We start from the raw sequence: 6,479 nt of genomic DNA, 5'->3' as shown, positions 1-6,479 counted from the left end.
AGGAGTCTGAGGGCGCCTGGCCCCTCCCTCCTGGAGCAAGTGGGGCGTGTCTCAGGACACAATTGGCTGACAGTTGCATTCAGGGATGTGCCTATTTGATGACGTGGCAACCACGGCTTGATCTGGATTTAGAGAAAATAAAGTTAGATCTGCACTGAGACTCTGGTCTCTGGAGTCTGTGTTCCTGGGATTATTCGTGGGTTCCACTGCCAACTTACCCCCCTCCTATATGTCCGACTAAGACCCCAACAACTGGTGCCCAGACATGGAGCACAACTAGCAAGTAAGTGGACCTCTTCAAGCAATTATGTGGAAAGGGTTCTTGGAGAGCAGGCACCTTCACTTTTCTGATAGAAAGCTTGAGCAACTTTATGAAACTGTTCTGTCTCTCTGCCTGTGGGGGATTGCAGGCAGTTTACGGGATGCGTCCATGTGGGAAAGGGTAGCCTGGCAGGGTCAGAATTTCTTCCCCATCGTGGCCGCTGTTCTGAGTTGCCTCCAGGGTTCAGCCACCTTGGTTCCTGCACTGGTTGTCGAGACCCGGGCCCCTCTGGAAGAATGCTCCGCTGCCCCTATAAATAAAGGCACAAGCCAGCAAATTTATCCATCTCTGATTGATCTCAACCTCAAAACTGAAAGCAGACCTCTCCCACATCCTGGTGGGTCCTCCATGGAGGTTCCCCTTATGCCCCTTGGCCTCCTCAGGAATCCCCTGGGGTAGGGAGCCCTTCCCTTAGTAATCCTCTCCCATACTTCCTTTACTTGATGCCAAGCTGAACCCTCAACATGGCCTTCTCTAAGCATTTACAGTAACTGTTACTCCCCAGGTGTCCTTTAACCTCAGTCAGACAGCAATCCGCCCTGGTGGATCTGGGAACCACATAGCCTAGAACTGCTTCAATATCGGAAGGCAGTTTACTTTTGGGGACACGTTTCTTACGATATAAATCCACCTTTTCTAAAGCTGAGGTCAGGGGCAACACCAATGCCTCACATGGAATTCTAATCTCCTTAATAGATACTGGAGCTAATAAGAATTTGCCTTAGGAAGCAAGAAGTCCCCGCTTCTTAGAAACTCCTCTGCAGGCCCCAGCTCCAGGGCTTGGATGGCCTAGCATGCCCTCTGCCCTGGTGAGAGCTGCTGGTCTTAGAGGACCTGTGCAATAATCTCTTGGGAGAAACATTTTACAAAAATCTGGATGTTGCGGCATTCTACGCTGACTGCATTATCTATGAGAAAATTGGCATAAAACTGCTCCCCCAATTCTAGGGGCCACAGTCTTTCACGGTTTCCATTTCCTGCTACAGTTAACTTGGAAATCGCATGACTCCCTATGGGTGGAGCAGTGGCCTATTGGTGGGAAAAGCAATTGGAGCTACTAAAATTAATACAGGAACAGCTTCAGAATTCCCATTTTTGTTATCATAAGGGCAAGGCAAATATAGGTTTCAAATACAGGTTTCTTCATGATCTCCCCGCAGTAAATATGTCCATGGGGGCCACCCAATCAGGACTCCCAAGTCTCTCATCAATTCCTAATAATTTGTATATTTATGCTAATGAGATAAAGGATTGATTTTTTTTCTGTAAGCAGTGGTCTTCCTTTACCACCCCTCCTATTACAACCCTTTTTGGAGAAGATGCCCAGGTTAAAAGAAAAGGTCTCCAGAGGTAAGTAGAAGTCGGTTGACCACCCCCCTATGTATTTTTCTCAAAAGTGCATCGTGGCCTAAAACAGAGTACGGTCAAGGGATGCCTTGACCTCTTCTAGGCTCTTGTTGATAACATGGCGAGTCTGAGAGGACATGTGGGTTTGAGTCCCACTGGCAAGACATTTATCTACCCAGTCCAAGTTTCTTGTTGTTTTGTTTTCCCTCTTGCTTGAGAATGGTCTCTGCCTTTTGGCTACCAGGGAATGAAGATCTCCATTGGGGAGACGCCCCTCAGTTCAGGACCCCATGGTCTTTTGAGTCACTCTGATAGTTCAAGGCCAGGCATGCCATCAAAACTTTGGGGGTTACTTAAAAGTCTCTGCTTCTCTGTCTTGTCCATGTTACATGCTTTTCCTTGTCCGGTTTTGTCTTTGAAATTGGTACCAGTCCTAAGTATGGATCCTCGTGGTTTCTGTGTGTGTGCATGTGCATCTTTGTTATCTATTTGAATCTCTTGAAAACTTCGGAAAATGTACAGCCAATATGAATTTTGCATGCTTTTAGATGTTTGAGTGTGTATGTGTGAGCAAACATGATCGAGATTATACTTGTATACAAGTATATGCTTGAAACTAACATATAAAAAGGGGTAGTTGGTTAAATCTAGTCTAAACTCCAAGCAAAGTCAAATGCCTCAAGAGACTTGTATTGTTTTAAAGAGGAAATACTTTAAAATCTAGGACTGTTTACATTGTAAACATTGCATTCTGTTTAGCAAAGAGGCATCAGGGAATTTGGAATTTATTTCCTTGAGTTTAAATTTGGAGATAAGTATCAGGAATTTAAATGTGAATTCAATAGTTTCAAAAACCTTGCCTATCTGTTTTTTAGAAAGGACAGGGCTTCATCCTGCCTCTCGCTTGCAGACTAACACTGGAAATCTGATGGTAAAGTGGGTGATGTGATTAATATTTCTTAAACTTGCCCCCTAAAATGTATTAAATTGGGGAAAAAGGGTTTTAAAAAGAGTAATAAGGAAAATTAGGGCTAATAAAATGATTGTTTAATTTCTATTTCAATTTACCCTTGCAAGTTTGTAACAGTTTCCAGTGGGCCCACAGAAGAGAACAGCAGATCCTTATTCAGATGTAAATTTGGCCCTTACCAAGTTCCAAGTAAGATCATGCTTAGAGAATCCTCTGTAAGCATGCCTTACTAATGCCTGTGTTACTGGGCATGAACTTTTTCAGTATAATAGTGGGTAGTTAAAACCTAAGGTTTTCAAAATTATGGGTAGTTTACAATCCTAATTTTGCTCTAAGCCCTAACTGAGCACATTTTGGGTTGACACCAGCCACAAATTCAGGAAAGAAGCTTGTGAACCTGAGGCTATGTGCCTATCAATCTGTAAAATAGGCTAAGTTTTTAGGGTCCCTGGCTAAGTATAGAGACAACGTCCCTAAGTCAGCTTGAAGAAGTTACAGAAGATGGAACTTTGCCCAGATTCCACTCCTGGAACTTTAACTAGCCTACTCTTGGCCATAGGCCCCCTTAAAACACAAATAAAAATGGGGGAAACAGGTACCTAAGGCATTAGGCCTCAAGATAAGCTTGTTGATGCTTTATTTACATTGAACTTTTAAATTTCAAATCTATAAGATTTTCCCCTGCTTATAAGCATTGGGGCACCATGCTAACTTGCAACCCCCTTGCCCCTTGGCAGGAGCCAGCCCCTATGTTAACAGTGGGATGAGGGTTTGACTCATGTGTGCCATTATAACAAGACGCAGACTGGGAACCCTATCAGGTTGGCCCCAACCCTTGCCAAGATGTACAGGTGTAGACCAAAGAATAAAATGTTTCCTTAGTGGACGCTGGCCATCTCCCCTACTTAAAATTTCTATTTGGGTCTGCAAACCCTACAAGTGAATTGCCTGAAGAGCTAGGGTGGTAGTCAGTGACGGGTAAGATCCCCAGATGGGGACAACCTAAGACAGGCAGTATGGCAAGCACCTGCTAAATTAGGGGGAGATGTGGAGCACATCACATCAGGGAAATGGAAACCTATGTTGTAAAAGGAGGCCTAACTCATGGCCCAGTGTGGGACCACACCTGGCTGAGATGGTGCCTGCTGCCGGTAGGAGGGCGTGGCTATGGTTTGTGATGTAAAGGCCACCTCTGGGATAGGGCTGGAACCCTTCCGCCCTCTTGGACAGCACATGATCCACCTTCCTTATTAACTCTTAAGTTTCAGGAGCAGGCCTGCCACCATGAAATAGCCTCTCAGCAACACCACCGCCAGCCACAGCCAGCTGACCTGAATCCTACCTCACAGTACGGCCCAGGACACCGACCTATCCGAAAAACTGCCCTGGATGACTGCTCAGCCAGGAGTAATAAACTTGACTCCCAAGCAGGGGACCATGATATGATTATGAGCAATTATCTTCCCTCAAAGCATGCTGGGGAAGACATGGAGGCTGTGATTCCCATTAACCCACCTAACCCTAGTCCTCTTTGGACCACCAAGCTCATTTCCACAGCAACACCATCTTTGCACACCATTTAGGCTCCATCTTACATTCCGTTATGAGTGTCAATAAATAAAGAAAAAGGGGGAACTGTGAAGGTAGCTAGAGGAACCCCCGCTGCTTGCCACCTGTGCTTCAGCACATACACAGTGAAGCAAGCAGTCAGGAGTCAGAGGGCGCCTGGCCCCTCCCTCCTGGAGCAAGTGGGGCAAGTCTCAGGACACAACTGGCTGACAGTTGCATTCAGGGATGTCCCTGTTTGATGACGTGGCGGCCACTGCTCAATCTGGATTGGCGAGCACGTTTTGTAAAATAAAATTAGATCCGCACCGAGAGTCTGGTCTCCGGAGTCTGTGTTCCCGGGATTATTCATGGGCTCCCCTGCCATCTTAACCCCTCCTAGATGTTTGAGAAGCACCTCAACACAGTGTGAGCACCAAAAATGTAGATACTAAAGCATCATTAACAATTGTAAAAACATCTCTAGAAATCCTCAGAGCCACATTTCTTCTTTTCCCTTACTCTTCCATTCAAAATATATTGTAATGGTAATTTAATCTTTAGCTATCAGTATATTAGAGTAGAATAATGAATAAATTTAGAGTAGTACTCATCAAAAGTCATGGTGAGGGCCAGAAGTGTGTCTGAGTGGTAGAGTGATTACATAGTACACACAAAACCCTGGGTTTAATTCCTTGGTACCACAAACACAGAAAAAGCTAGAAGTGGTGCTGGGGCTCATGGTAGAGTGGTAGCCTGAAGAAAGACCAAAGACAGTGCCCAGGCCCTGAGTTCAAGTCCCAGAGCTGGCAAAAAAAAATAGTCATGTTTAGTTGAAAGCTCTTTGTAAAACTAAATATAACAAATAAATAAGCAAATTTACCAAAGTTGCATTTTATTCAAGGCAAAATAATGTTGAATTATAAGAGAAAAGAACATTTAGATAGTAAAACATGCAATCTCAAATAAGAATGAAAATGTTTTTATTATCCACATTCATATTACAAAAATATGCATACAGTTTCTACTATAAAATTCATTTTAAAACAGTTCATGATTGATGAGGTGACTAAACTAGACAAAAATGCATGGCATTATCATAAATCATGTGACTTGACCTAATCAATTTATCACACATACAGCATTTTGACAACAGAGAACACATATTCCCAAGATACTCCCAAGTATTCCCAAGATACTCTTACAATTGAGTATTTACCAGCCCATCAGATAAATCTTAATGAAAAATTTTTGAAAAGGCACAAATAATGTCACTCATATTGATTTTTTCTAACCTAACAAAAATATTTATTATGTTTCATATTTACACAAAATTTCTTTTTCTTCTAGTGAACAGTTTTGCTGTTAAAATGTTTAATAGACAACTTGGAGAAGGGAAATGGAAATGTTTATGAAAAAATTGCTTCTGGCTTCAGCAGTGGAAAGAGGAGAATCAAATTAGTGCATATTTTTCCTCAGGGAATAAAAATAATGCATTCCTATCCTTGCTTAAAACAAACAGAACCATTTAAAAATCTTTCATTTTCCATTAATAAAGTTTTAGATAACTCAGGCTAGTACTAAAAGCTAAACTTTCTCTAGAGAGAGATAGTCAGGAAATAATTCGTTTATGTTATTCTTGTTATTGCACTTCAGCATAGTTTTAAACGCTATAAACCAGATCTTGAGATTAAATCTAGCAGGCTTCAGTTGTAAAGATGGAAAATGACAGCTACTAATGTTGAACACACAGAGAAGATTTTGCTCAAATCCTTCAAGATCTCAGTATATTGAAGAACTTATTAATTGCTATTAGCATTATGATTACCTAAGTGAATACCTACATAGAACTAGATTTTGTCAAAAAGTTTACCAAACAGGAAGTACAATGCCTTGAGGCAGAAATGGACCAGCAAGGAAGGACATGTGACTGGAAAGTAACTGTGCATCGGAGAAGGGGACAGGGAGTTATGCCATATAGAGAATTTTTAGGTGTAAGATATTTGCCTTTACATCTTAGATGAACCATTTAAGACATTGAACACTTTTGAGGATATGAGTAGAACACTAATTGGAATAAGAGTTTGCTTATAATAGATTACATGATAGAGACATTCTGAAAATTTGCCCCAAAGCTGTCAAATTAATTTAACAAATCTTCAAAGGCAGAAAATTCAATGTGTTACAGGGACCAATTAGGAAAATGTACAATAAAACCATAATGAGGCATTGCATCTCCTCACCCCAGAAAGAATAGTTATTATCAAAAAGATATCAAGAAAATAAGTGGTGGCA

The sequence above is a fragment of the Megascapheus bottae genome, chromosome 4, assembly GCF_031878675.1.
Source record: "Megascapheus bottae isolate mThoBot1 chromosome 4, mThoBot2.hap1, whole genome shotgun sequence".
Taxonomy (NCBI): domain Eukaryota; kingdom Metazoa; phylum Chordata; class Mammalia; order Rodentia; family Geomyidae; genus Megascapheus; species Megascapheus bottae.
The sequence above is the reverse complement of the archived record's forward strand: the minus strand, read 5'-3'. Positions refer to the sequence as shown.